The following is a 12047-nucleotide window of genomic DNA, read 5'->3' as shown; positions in this document are numbered from 1 at the left end:
CGGGGACCCCGAGTCCTTCCCCCCTGGCTTGGGGGCCAGCGAGCAGCAGACAGCCAGGGGTGACCCAGCTCGGGGGCGGTTGTGAAATGCAAAGCCTCGATTTGAGGATGTTTTTCAACATAAAGTCATGGGAATGGAAGTTCAAGCAGCAAAACAAAGTTATATAAGAGGAATAATAGATTAAAGATGTGCAGCGGCCGCGGGAGGGAAACAGGCGAGCGCAGGCACGCACGCCCGGCCGGGGGTGCAGCCGGTGCAGCCTCGGGTCCAGAGACCCCCACACCGCGCGAGGGGCCCCTGGAGCCGGGCCACGAGAGATCAGGCGAGCAGAGAGAATGAACCGTTTCGGCTCAGGTCTTCGTCCTTGGCTCAGCACAAACGGAGAGCCCAGCGCGTGGCCGGGGCCGGGGCCGCGGTGACCAGGGCGGTGGCGACAGCGCTCACGGCGGCCCCGGATCCCGTGACTTCGGGAGGTCGCAGCTCGAGGCACCCGCGGACCAGCTGCCAAAGAATATGGGTTCAATTTCATCCCCTCCGAGCGCCCGTGTGCGAACGTACAGCTGTTCTGAAGCACTGGCAGCCTTGACTTGTAGCTTCACGAGGTTTAAAGCAGTAAGTCTTTCCAGTCCCTTCCCCGGGCCCCGTGGGCCACTCGAGTCTGGGCAGCGTGCTCTCACAGCCTCTGCTCACTCATTCTTGCAAGGAAAGAGAAGGAGTCCCTATCCCATGGGAGTGGCACAAGGATTTATGGAAATAACACGTCAAGCGCGTCTGACTGTGGTGCTTTCTCGTCGGCAGATCCTCGCAGGTTTTACCGCAGTGTCGGGCACGGCCAGCTTCTCCCCGCCTCGCTTTCCTTACGTTGTCATTTTACGTGGAACGAGCCAGGCCACGGGGAGGCAAGAGGGCGGGGGTGGGGAGTGGATATTGCAACTTGAAATACAACGATCACAACTTGGGAGTGGAGACGTCCCTGACGCTCATGTTTGGGAAGCCTGGGTGGGTGGTCCGCCCAGATCCTGGCCGGTCCAGGCACAGAGGACAGCAGATGGGAGGCGCTGAGGCGACAGCATGCGGGTACCCCGCCAGACCGAGAGGAGAAGGGACACGGGTGGAGACGAGGGGCCCCAGCAAACAAATTTGGCGTATTCAGAAACGGGGTACGACGGTGTGCTCAGATTCAAGGTGAATGACTCTGTGCCGGGGTATAAAGTCACTGAGCCCCAGGAGACCCACAGGTCCCGGTGAGTCACTGGGCATCAGGAGGGACAGGCCGTGCCAACCCTCGGCCAAGAAGGAGGAGAGAAAGACAATAGCCCACCTTTGCTTTTCCCTCTTGCTGGTATCACCCATTCTAACCGAGGCCGAAACCAGAGGGAAAGGGACAGGGTAGGCACAGGCCATGAGGGTCAGTCTCCTGGGCACACAGTAGGGGGGGAAAGTGAGGAGCTGAACCAGATGGCCGGGAGAAGATGTCCAGTCTGTGGAACAGGAGAGGTCGTGGGAGCCGTGAGAGCACCCGAGTCGGGGGAGGGGGGGTGAGTACCTCTGACTTAACTTCCAGCAAGATGATTCTGGCTGCCCTCTCACCGCGGCCAGAGGGTGAGGCAGCGAGAACATTCTGGGGCCCGCGCACTAATTAGACGGGAGACGATTGTGACGTCCCGAGACGTCCAGGGCGGCTCGGAGTAGGTTAGCAGCCCTGACAATGCGGACAGGTGGTCAGACGCCTGACACGTGCCAGTGTCAGCGCAGCCGGATTTGCCGAGGGGCTGCGTCCGCGTGATGAGGCAGAGAGGGGCCGGGCGATGGCTCCGGAGGTCTGACCCGAGCCGCGGGAAGGCAGACACGGTCACTCAGAGAGGCGAGAAGCCCGGAGGAGGACCGGGCTTGGTTTGAGGACAAGATCACAGTTTGGGTTTGGGCACGTTAAGGCTGAACGATTTCTGTGTCCAAGCGGAGACTTCAGGGGGCAATTTCCATGCAAACCTGGAGTTCAAGGGCACGGCTGGGTCTGCAGAGAGGAACACTGGGATAATCAGCGAGATGGAAACTAAATCCGTAAGGGTTGGGTGTGCAGGTGCGTTTGTGCGCAAGAGTGTATGTGCCCAGTGCACAGGCAGCGCCCAGTGAGTGGTCGACACTGTTCTTATTCTTAATTCTTTCTTTTCCTTCCTTCTTCTGATTTGGGATTTGCCCACTGCATTCCTTTGCTGACTTTTACCTCGACTTTGTGTAAGATCGTAGCTTAGACTATAGTTTAAGCAGAGCTTCTGGTCTGGACACGACGGTGGAGACCTGTTTCTTCCTTGCAGTATAACTGGAAACCCTGGACACCAGGCAGGAAGCGACCAGAGAACTTTCAGACGCAGTTGGAGAAAGGGGGGGTGGTTTGTCGCCCGGGACTAGAGGAGCAGCACGGCAGAGGCACCTGGAGAACTTCCAGACCCCAAGCCTACCACCAGAACAAAGCCCAGGTAACGGTTCTGCCTCCGGCTCTGGCGGCATCCCCGTGACATGCCAGGTAAGCGTGACTCTGCCACTGGCCGGGGGGACAGACTCAGGACACTGCCGGCAGCCAGAGGCGCCCTGCCTGCTCACTGCCTGATAGCCCCCTCTTCTACTAAGAGCACAGGGCAGTCTCGTGACACTGGCAAGTGGCCCTGGCCCAGGACTCTGAGTCCCCAGGGCCTGAGGCTCTCCTCCCCCACCAAGAGACAGGGTTCCTGCCCCACAAGCTCCCAGCCAGGAAAGCACCTTTGTCCCGATGGGTCTGAGAACGAACTCTCTCCCTCTCTCTCTCTCTTCTCTCTCTCTGTCTCTCTCCTCTCTCTCTTTTTCTCCTCTCTCTCCTTCTCCCCTCTCTCTCTCCTCTCTCTTTCTCTCCTCTCTCTCTCTCTCCCCTCTCTCTCTCCCCTCTCTCTCTCCTTTCTCTCTCTCTCTCTCTGTCTCTCTCTCCTCTCTCCCTGTCTCTCTTCTCTCTCTCTCCTCTCTCCCTGTCTCTCTTCTCTCTCTCTTCTCTCTCTCTGTCTCTCTCTCCTCTCTCCCTGTCTCTCTTCTCTCTCTCTTCTCTCTCTCTGTCTCTCTCCTCTCTCTCTCTCTCTCCCCCCCCTCCTCTCTCTCTCTCTCTCTCTCCTCTCTCTTTGACATTCAAGTGGCAAGCATCGTCACTCCAGAAATCAGGACCACCTCAGCGTGAACATGAAGGCCATCAGCGTGTGCGGAGCCCAAGATGAGTCAGACTCTGGAATCATCTGACAAAGATTTTAAAGCAGCTGTCATAAAACAATGCTTCAGCAAACTATGACAAATTCTTTTAAAACATGAAATCTAGAAAATTTCAGCAATGGAAGTTTTTAGGCCTCCGGTCTCGGTGTCTGTTACTAAACTGCTTCTATAAACCTCATAGGTATCACGGTCTGTAATTTTCTGAATTCTTTAGCAGCAGAACCCTCCTCTCTGTTTGTAATATAAAATCTTACACGGAATTTTAGGACATAATAAAGTTTAGATAATACAGGTGCTCTCTATGGTTGAAGAAGATGAACAGACCTCCTTCTATCTGTCTCTCTTAAGCTCTACCTGGGGCACCTGCCTAGTCCCTTCTCTGGTACACAAAATTCTGATACAATGAGAAATCACCTCACCTCGGTGTTACTCACATCAGGTCGAATTAGTAAAAAATTCCAGTAAGATATTTCAGAGTGAAGGTAATCAGAAGCAGCAGGGGTGGGTCTCTGATTTCACATTGAGTTAGCGACTGGCTTATTGTGACGTGAACTCACACAATAGACATTCTGCATGATTAAATAATTGTAGCTAGACATAAGGAGAAGATAAGACAAGGTCATCTCAGCAAAGACATAGAAGTTACGAAACAGGTCCAAATGGAAATTATAAAACCGACAAAACATAGTGATAGAAATTCAAAAAAAAAGGCAATGTCTGGGCAATACTTGAGTGGAGATGACAGAGGGTAGATTCAGGGGTCTCGGGACACATAAACAGGATTCATCAAGTCTGAACAGAGGAAGAAAAGACTGAACAAAAAAGAGAATAAATGAGTAATGGAGGGGCCTTTGGGACACTCACAGAAGACCCAGTGTTCGCATAATGAGAGTCCCAGAGGAGGAAGAGAGCAGGACTGAAAGAGTACTCAAGGAAATAATGACATCCCAAGCTTGGCAAAAAAATGCAAAGTACACATTCAAGAGACTGAATTCCAAACAGAATAAATCCAAAGAAATCCACACCAAAACACATAATTAAAATTCTGAAAATTAAAGACAGAATATCTTGAAAGCAGCCAGAAGGAAACAATACATTGCTTATAGGAGAACACCAACTCACATGACTGGATTTCTCCTCTGAAACAATGGAGAGCAAAAGCACAGTATCTTGTCTTGTCTTGTTTATGCTTTGCTTTCTTTCCTTCTTATTTTTAGCACACTTTTTAAAATTTATTTATTTTTTATTAGAGATAGTGAGAGAGAGCACAAGCAAGGTAGAGAGAGACCGAGAGAGAGAGAGAAAGAGAGAGAAAGAGAGAGAGAGAGAGAAAATCTTAAGCAGGCTCCATGCTCAGTGCCGAGCCCAACATGGAGCTCGATCCCATGACCCGGGGATCATGACCTGAGCTGAAATCGAGAGTTTGATGCTCAACCAACTGAGCCACACAGGGGCCCCATTAGCACACCATTTTTAAGTGATGAAGAAGAGCTGTTAACTGCAAATTCAGTGTCTGAAAAAATAACTTTGAGAAATAAGAAGGAAATAAATAATGTTAGGATGAAGGAAAAGTAAAAAGAATTTATCACGAGCAAGTCTATGCTTAAATTCTGGCTACAGGAAAAAATTCAAGTGTAAAGAAAATAATAAGATGAGAGAAAGAGCCACAAAAAGAGCACAAATATAGGCATCTACGTTAAACACATTTTCTCATAATTTCTATGTTATATTTGATAATTATAACCCAAATTATAACTCCACTTGATAAACAAAACAATAATATTTAAAGGCAGGGGAGGGAAAGTCACATAAATACAAGTGAGGAAGGTGATAAAGTGTTAATACCAGTAGAGTGTGATAAGTTATCTGTGTGTATTGTGACAACCAGAGCAGCCACTATGAACACTGTTCAAAGAGATTCACTCAAGAATACTATAAATAAGTTAAGATAGAATGCTAAATAACGTTCAACTAACACAAAGAAGGAAGAAAAACATTAACAGAAATAAGAAACAAGAAAACCAACAGAAGCCAAATCATAAAATGACAGAGATAAACTCTAACATGGAATTAATCACATTAAATATAAATGGCCTAAATACACTGATCAAGACAAAGACTGGCAGAGTGGGCAAAGAAATCACCCAACTATATGCACTTTATAGAAATTCACTTCAATATCAACATAGCTGGCTTGAGAGTAGAAAGATGGAAGAAGATATCTATGCAACCATAAATTAAAAAAAAAAAAAAACAGGAGTGGCTATATTAATTATCTGAAAAGGTAGGCTTTAGAGCAAAGAAAGTTACTAGAAATAAAGAGGGGCCTTACATAAATGATCAGGAAATCAACCCACCAGTAAGTCACAATGATCTGAAATATGTATGCACCAAACAACAGAGCCTCAAAATACATGAATCGATAATCATAAGACAAATAAGTACAGCACAATCACCAATTGTACAGAAGGGTGACTATAGTTAGTAGTTATACACTGAAATTTGCTAAAAGAATAGATTTTAAGCATTTTCACCACAAAAATAAAAAGGTAACAATGTGAGGTGATGATTGTGTTAATTAACCTGATTGTGTAAGTCATTTCACAAAGTAGATATATCAAATCATTACACTGTACACTTGAAATATATACAATTTTATTTGTCAGTTATACTTTAATAAAGCTGAAGAAAAGATTTAAAACAACAACCGACAGAGCTGAAAGGAGAAATGGGCAGGTCCACAGTTACAGTTGGGGATTCCAACATTCCCTCTTAGCAACTAACAGAAGAACTATTAGAAAAATAGCTGGGATATATAGATCTAACAACATACCAAATCAACAGTATCTAAATGACATGTGTAGAAGATCCCACCTAACAACAATATACCTTTTTACAAATACCATGAAATATTCATCAAGATAGACTACATCCTGGGCCATAAAACAAGCCTCAAGAAATGGAAAATGATTAAAGTCAAACAGAGTATGTTCTCTGATACAATGGAAGCAAACTAGAAACAATGGCTGAAAGTTGACAGGAAAATCTCTAAATACAAGAAAATTAAACAACAGCCTTCCAAATAGCTCATTGTTCTACAAGGAAGTTTCAAAAGAAAACTTAAAAATAAAATGACTTGAATGGCAATGAAAATACAACACATAAACGTATGTGGGATACAGCTAAAGTGACCCTCAGAGGAAAGTGTATAACGCAAATTGTTTATATTAGAAAATAGCAAAGGTCTCAAATCAAAAATCTAAGTTCCTACCTAAATGAGGTAGAAAAAAAAAAGCAAAATAAATCAAAAGTAAGTAGGTGAAAAGAAACAATAAAGAAGAAAAAGGAATGGAGTAGAAAATAGAAATCCAATTAAAAAAATCAATAAAACTGGGGCGCCTGGGTGGCTCAGTCAGTTGAGTGTCTGACTTCGGCTCAGGTCATGATCTTGTGGTTTTTGAGTTTGAGCCCTGCATCGGGCTCTGTGCTGACGGCTCAGAGCCTGGAGCCTGTTTCTGTTTCTGTGTCTCCCTCTTTCTCTCTCCTCCCCCAATCACGCTCTGTCTCTCTCTTCTCAAAAATAAATAAACGTTAAAAAAAATTAAAAAAATCAATAAAACCAAAAGCTAGTTCTTTGAAAGAGCAATGAAATTTATAGTGTAGCATGATTGACTTATAAAGAGAGAGAAGACACAAATTAGCAGCATGAGGAATACAATAAAGTCCATCATTACAGATCTTACAGCTATTAAAAGGAAAATAGGGGAATATAACAACCAATTTAGGCTCATAAATTTCGGCTCATAAATCAAAACAACCTAGAAGGCATGAACCAATTCCTTGAAAACCACAAAATACAAAATCTCAACGAAGATGAAATACATAATTTGAATGGTACTATAACCATTAGAGCCTTTGAATTTTTAACTAAAATGCTCTCCAAAAAGAAATCTCCAGGTTCAAATGATTTCACTGGAATTCTACCAAACATTAGAGGAGAATTAACACCAATTTTTAAAAAACCTCTTTCAGAAAATAAAAGAAGGAGGGATACTTTACAATGTATTTAAAAGACCAGAATTATCCTGATACCAAAGCCTGAAGAAGACTGAAAAAAAAAAAAGAAAACTATAGTTTAAGCCTTTGCAAGAGGAATACTGAAGTTTAGTAGCAGAATGTTTTTACACCTCTTATATTTCCCAATTTATATGCAGTTGTTTCTGCATATTTTAGTTTTTTTTACATTATTTTATTGTCTCTAACCCCCAAAAAACACTCAAAACGTTATTATTTTATTACTATTATTTTTACCATATGTTTGCTTATATGTACCTACATAATTATCATTTTTTTCCCTCTTTATTCCTTTTTTTTTCCATTTCTTACTTTCATTCAGTGACTTATAATCTCCTTCCTGAAGTATGTCCTTTAGCACTATTTTTAACAATGTTCTTCTTGGAGGTGACTCCTTTTGTCGGTCTTAAATGTCCTTCTATTGCCCTTGTTCTTGAATTTAATTTTGCTAGGCACACCACTCTCAGTCGACATTTCTTTTCTTTCAGCACTTTGAAAATTTGATTCTTCTGTCTTATGAGTCTCATTGTTTCTTTCTGAAAATCTTCTGATAATCTAGTTGTTATTTCATTTAAGATGCCCTCTTGTCTCTCTAGCTGTGTTTAAGATCTTCTCTTTTTGTTGGGTGTTCTGCAGCTTTATTGGAATATAGCTAGGTGTGGTTTGTTTTTTTTTAATTGTCACACTTGGTATATATTCAGTTTTAACTCTTCCAAAATACTGTTTTTATTTTACTTTTTTAATTTAATTTTTTATTTTTTAAAATTTGCATCCAAATTAGTTAGCATATAGTGCAACAATGATTTCAGGAGTAGAGTCCTTAGTGCCCCTTACCCATTCAGCCCATCCCTCCTCCCACAACCCCTCCAGTAACCCTCAGTTTGTTCTCTATATTTAAGAGTCTCTTCTGTTTTGTCCCCCTCCCTGTTTTTATATTATTTTTGTTTCCCTTCCCTTATGTTCATCTGTTTTTATTCCTTTTTTTTTTAATTCATTATCTTGGATTCAATTTAGAGGTATATTAGAATTCTTCAGTCTATTTATCATATCTTTTAACCTCTCTTTCACACTTACTGTCTCACTTGAGCTCTGGCTACTTGTGCTATTTCTTCAGAGCAGTCTTCATTTTACTAATCTCTCATCATTCATTTTAACTAATCACTGAGTTTTTAATTATAGTGATTATATTTTCCATGTCTAAAAGTTTTCTATTTTTAATTATGTCTGGTTATTTTTTATAGTCTTTTCTCCTTGGCTTCAATGTTGTTCTGGTTCTCGTGACCCTCTTTCATGGTGGCATTTTTTTTTTTCAGTAGTATTGGTAATTTTTAATTGTGAGCTCATGTGTGGCTCAACTTAATAATACAGAGACACAGTAAATGGGCTGATGAAATGCTCTCCTTTAAACAAGAAATGCATTTACTCTTCTTAGGAGCCAGGGAGCACTGTTGGTTTAGGAACACTCTTGGAGGTTTAAATTTTAATGTAGAATTTGTCCTTTAGAGCCAACCAGTGAGATCGTCATTTGGACCAGGGGCAGCCCCAGTTTCATATATGTGGCTGCTGGTCACTGATACTTCAGGACCAACCTTATATACTTACCTTTTTCTTCATACTGGTGTTTCATGTCCAACAACTAAGTGCTGTGACTAAGAGCACACTTAAAAGATGGCGGCCGTCCTTCCTTGGAAAAGCCAAGAGACTAGAAGCCTAGCTGAGTGAGCTACGTTCTAGGTTCTGCAGTTCTGGGGTCACATGGTGACGGCTTCAGGGTCTTGAGACGAGAACTGGGTGTCTGTTTTATGTGGAGTCGATCATAAGTTTGCATGTGATAGATGCTCTCTTATCTCCTTTGTTAGTGAGAAATAGTTAATAAGTGGCCTTCGTTAAAACATTGCACATTTGCTGGAAATAGAAAATCCTTTCTAGAATCCCTGACAAGCTCTGAAGAGCATTACAGAGAGTACATGAAGCGTGCTATCTTCATGCTAATGATGTTCACACGCCTCGGTTCTAAGTAATGACACACGTCGGCTGTGTCCCCTTTCAGTTTGAGAAAGCTTACCGTAACGTAAGAAGACTGTTAAAAGATGTAGAAAGCCAGATGGTTTTCATTTATGTAACTTTACATGAAAACACACTAAGAATAGATTATTTTTTGTCATTTGGACATTTACTTGTACCGCTTCCCAATTTTTCCTGATACTACTTTTGATTCATGCGTCAGTGTTGATGGCGGGTTTCGTATACGGGTCTTGCCAAAGCAGAAGAACCTTGCATATCTGACAGCAAGGAATCCAGCTCACCAGCTTCCCTTCCACATAAGCATGAAACTTGGTACTTCCTCTCCCCCTTCTCTTCTGGCAGGGACCAAAGTAGGTGCTGGGTACCAGTTTGGGCTTTGTTTCCACTGACCCGGGAACTCTGGAACACGCTTCTGGTGCTCGCATATGGGGTGCAGTGATAGTCCTAGTTGAGGGTCATCTGCAATTCAGACACAACTGAGCATGTCTGGAAAAGCAGGAGGGCGAGCCTGCTGAAATCCCTCTTGAAAGAGAGTCTGAGTACCTCTTGGGAGAGTACTGACACAAGGGAAGTGAAACCAGGCGTGATAACTGAGTCCCAGCGAGCAGGTCTGGGTAGCTGGGGCAGGTGATCCCCGGGTGTGAAAGCTCTGTCATGGCGCCCTTCCCTTGGCCCAGGCCACTTACACTCATGCCTGCCTTCGTGGGAGCAGAGGTGCTACCTGAGCGAAGACAGAGACAGCTGGGTCAGAGACTGTCTGCTTGCGTGCACTGAACGTCCCCTCAAGGCTCGCCCCTTGGCCTTCCACCTGGAAATTCAGACACTGCGACGGTTATCACCGCCCCCCCTCTGCTATGCACAGAAGACCCCAGGTGCCTTCCTGTAGTGTAAAGAAAGCCGTTTCTGACCCCAGTCGCGGCTAGCTTGTGGTGGGAGGAGTGTGATCTGGTGGCTTAGGCAGGGTCAGCAAACCCTCCGTGAAGGCCAGGAATATACATTTCAGGCTCTGCAAGCCGTATGGTTTTGGTCGCAACTACTCAACTCTGCTGCTGTAGCCAGAAGGCAGCCACAGATGCATGTAAGGAAATGGGCGTGGCTGTACCGCAATAAAACTTATTTACGAGAACGCTTGGCGGGAACGGGCTGCAAGGGCCCATAGGTGAATTGTGTCAAACCCCACCTAGCCTAGAGGACAGGTTCTGGTGCCACCCATCCCGGCACTGTCACCAGTGGGTGGCTGTGGGCGGCTCGCCGTCTGTAAGGTGTGCTCCCTCGCCGACCACGTCTCCTTGTCCTCAGGAGGTTTGAACCAGGGACAGGACAGGGCAGTGGCCAACGGGCCCAGGCCCTGTGTCTCCCTAGGTGTGAGATCGTAAGCAGGGATGTTACTTCTCAGTATCCCAGCTTCCTTGACCGTGTACTTGAGATACTGAAGACAACAGCAGTAACTATCTCAGAATTTGTTGTGGGAGAAGCGAATTGAAGTATTCAATGCCGTGCCTGGTATAGAGATACTGTAGCTGCCGTCGTAAAGGATGGTGAGTAGGAGAGAGGGGGCATGGCGGGGAGGGTCTCTTCTGGCCTGGAGAGGACATCAGGGAGCGTTAGTTCCGGGAAACAATCAGAACCGGGCAGGGGCGGGGGATGGTCTATGACCCAGCGGGGGGGCTTTGAGAGCCAGGCCAGCCCAGGTGAAAGCCCGTGTGTCCTGCTTAGCTTGACACTCACAAGTCTCTCTGGTGCCATGTGGCCGTGACACCGAGGTCAAGAGAGGCGATCCCTCCCGCCAACAGCCGTGGACCTGCCCCCGCGGCAGGATGAGCTGGCCTCCAGGCGCAGCTGGCGGGTGCTTGCTGAGCCAAGGCGTCAGGCGGAGACCACGGGTGGGAAGCCGGAGGGACGTCGGGCCAGCGGGAGCTGAGAGGGGACGGAGTCGGTGCCTTGGGCGGCACTGGAGGTGGAAGAAGGCCCCCACCGCTTTCATCCCGAATGGCAGCAGAGCATCAGGCAACAGAGAGGAAAAGGCTGCTGCTTGAGAAGCAGAGGGCACAGCTGGGGACCCCCCGCCAGCCTGCATCTGCGAGAGCCACTGACGGCAGCAGGAGGAAGCAGGGAGGCCAGACACCAGAGTGTCTAAGTGACTCCCCTGGAGAGACTATTCAAACTGTTGGGTTAGGGGCGCCTGGGTGGCTCAGTCGGTGGAGCGTCTGACTTCAGCTCAGGTCATATCTCGCGGTCCATGAGTTCGAGCCCCACGTCGGGCTCTGTGCTGACGGCTCGGGGCCCGGAGCCTGCTTTGAGTTCTGTGTCTCCCTCTCTCTCTGCTCTTCTCCCGCTCATGGTCTGTCTCTCTCTCCTTCAAAAAGAAATAAAAAAACATTAAAAAAATTAAAAAAAAAAAACTATTGGGTTACACTTTAAGCTGGACAGAAGGACAAAACTGCCAAAGTTTCCTTTTCTAACCCCAAGTGAAGGCTCGTAATGAAGACAGACTCAGTCTCGAGCCTAGTGAAGGGACTCCGTAGTCTCAGCTCATTCAGACTGAGTAAATTTTGCATTTTTTCTTCAGCGCTTTCCCTAACACATCTACAAGTTCAGGGTACAAATGGAAGGCTTTGGGACTCACCTGAGAGTGACTCACACAGCATGGGGGGGTTGGAGAAGGGGTTTCCATGGCAACAAAGCTGCCTTAGGCTCTGGACCTTCAGGGTTTCTGAGCT

The 12047-nt window shown here is 45.8% G+C and overlaps 1 long non-coding RNA gene across 1 annotated transcript; it reads left to right on the top strand.

Moving 5' to 3' along the window:
* The first annotated feature begins 214 nt into the window (after positions 1-214).
* Positions 215-3517, top strand: LOC147581382 (uncharacterized). The gene is made up of 3 exons (XR_015250898.1): positions 215-612; positions 2316-2477; positions 3156-3517. It is a non-coding gene; the product is annotated as an uncharacterized LOC147581382 (long non-coding RNA).
* The last annotated feature ends 8530 nt before the right edge of the window (positions 3518-12047 follow it).

The sequence above is a fragment of the Puma concolor genome, chromosome B2 (genome assembly GCF_028749965.1).
Source record: "Puma concolor isolate L17-30 chromosome B2, mPumCon1.1.hap2, whole genome shotgun sequence".
NCBI lineage: Eukaryota > Metazoa > Chordata > Mammalia > Carnivora > Felidae > Puma > Puma concolor.
This window is presented reverse-complemented; position numbering and strand designations above follow the sequence as displayed.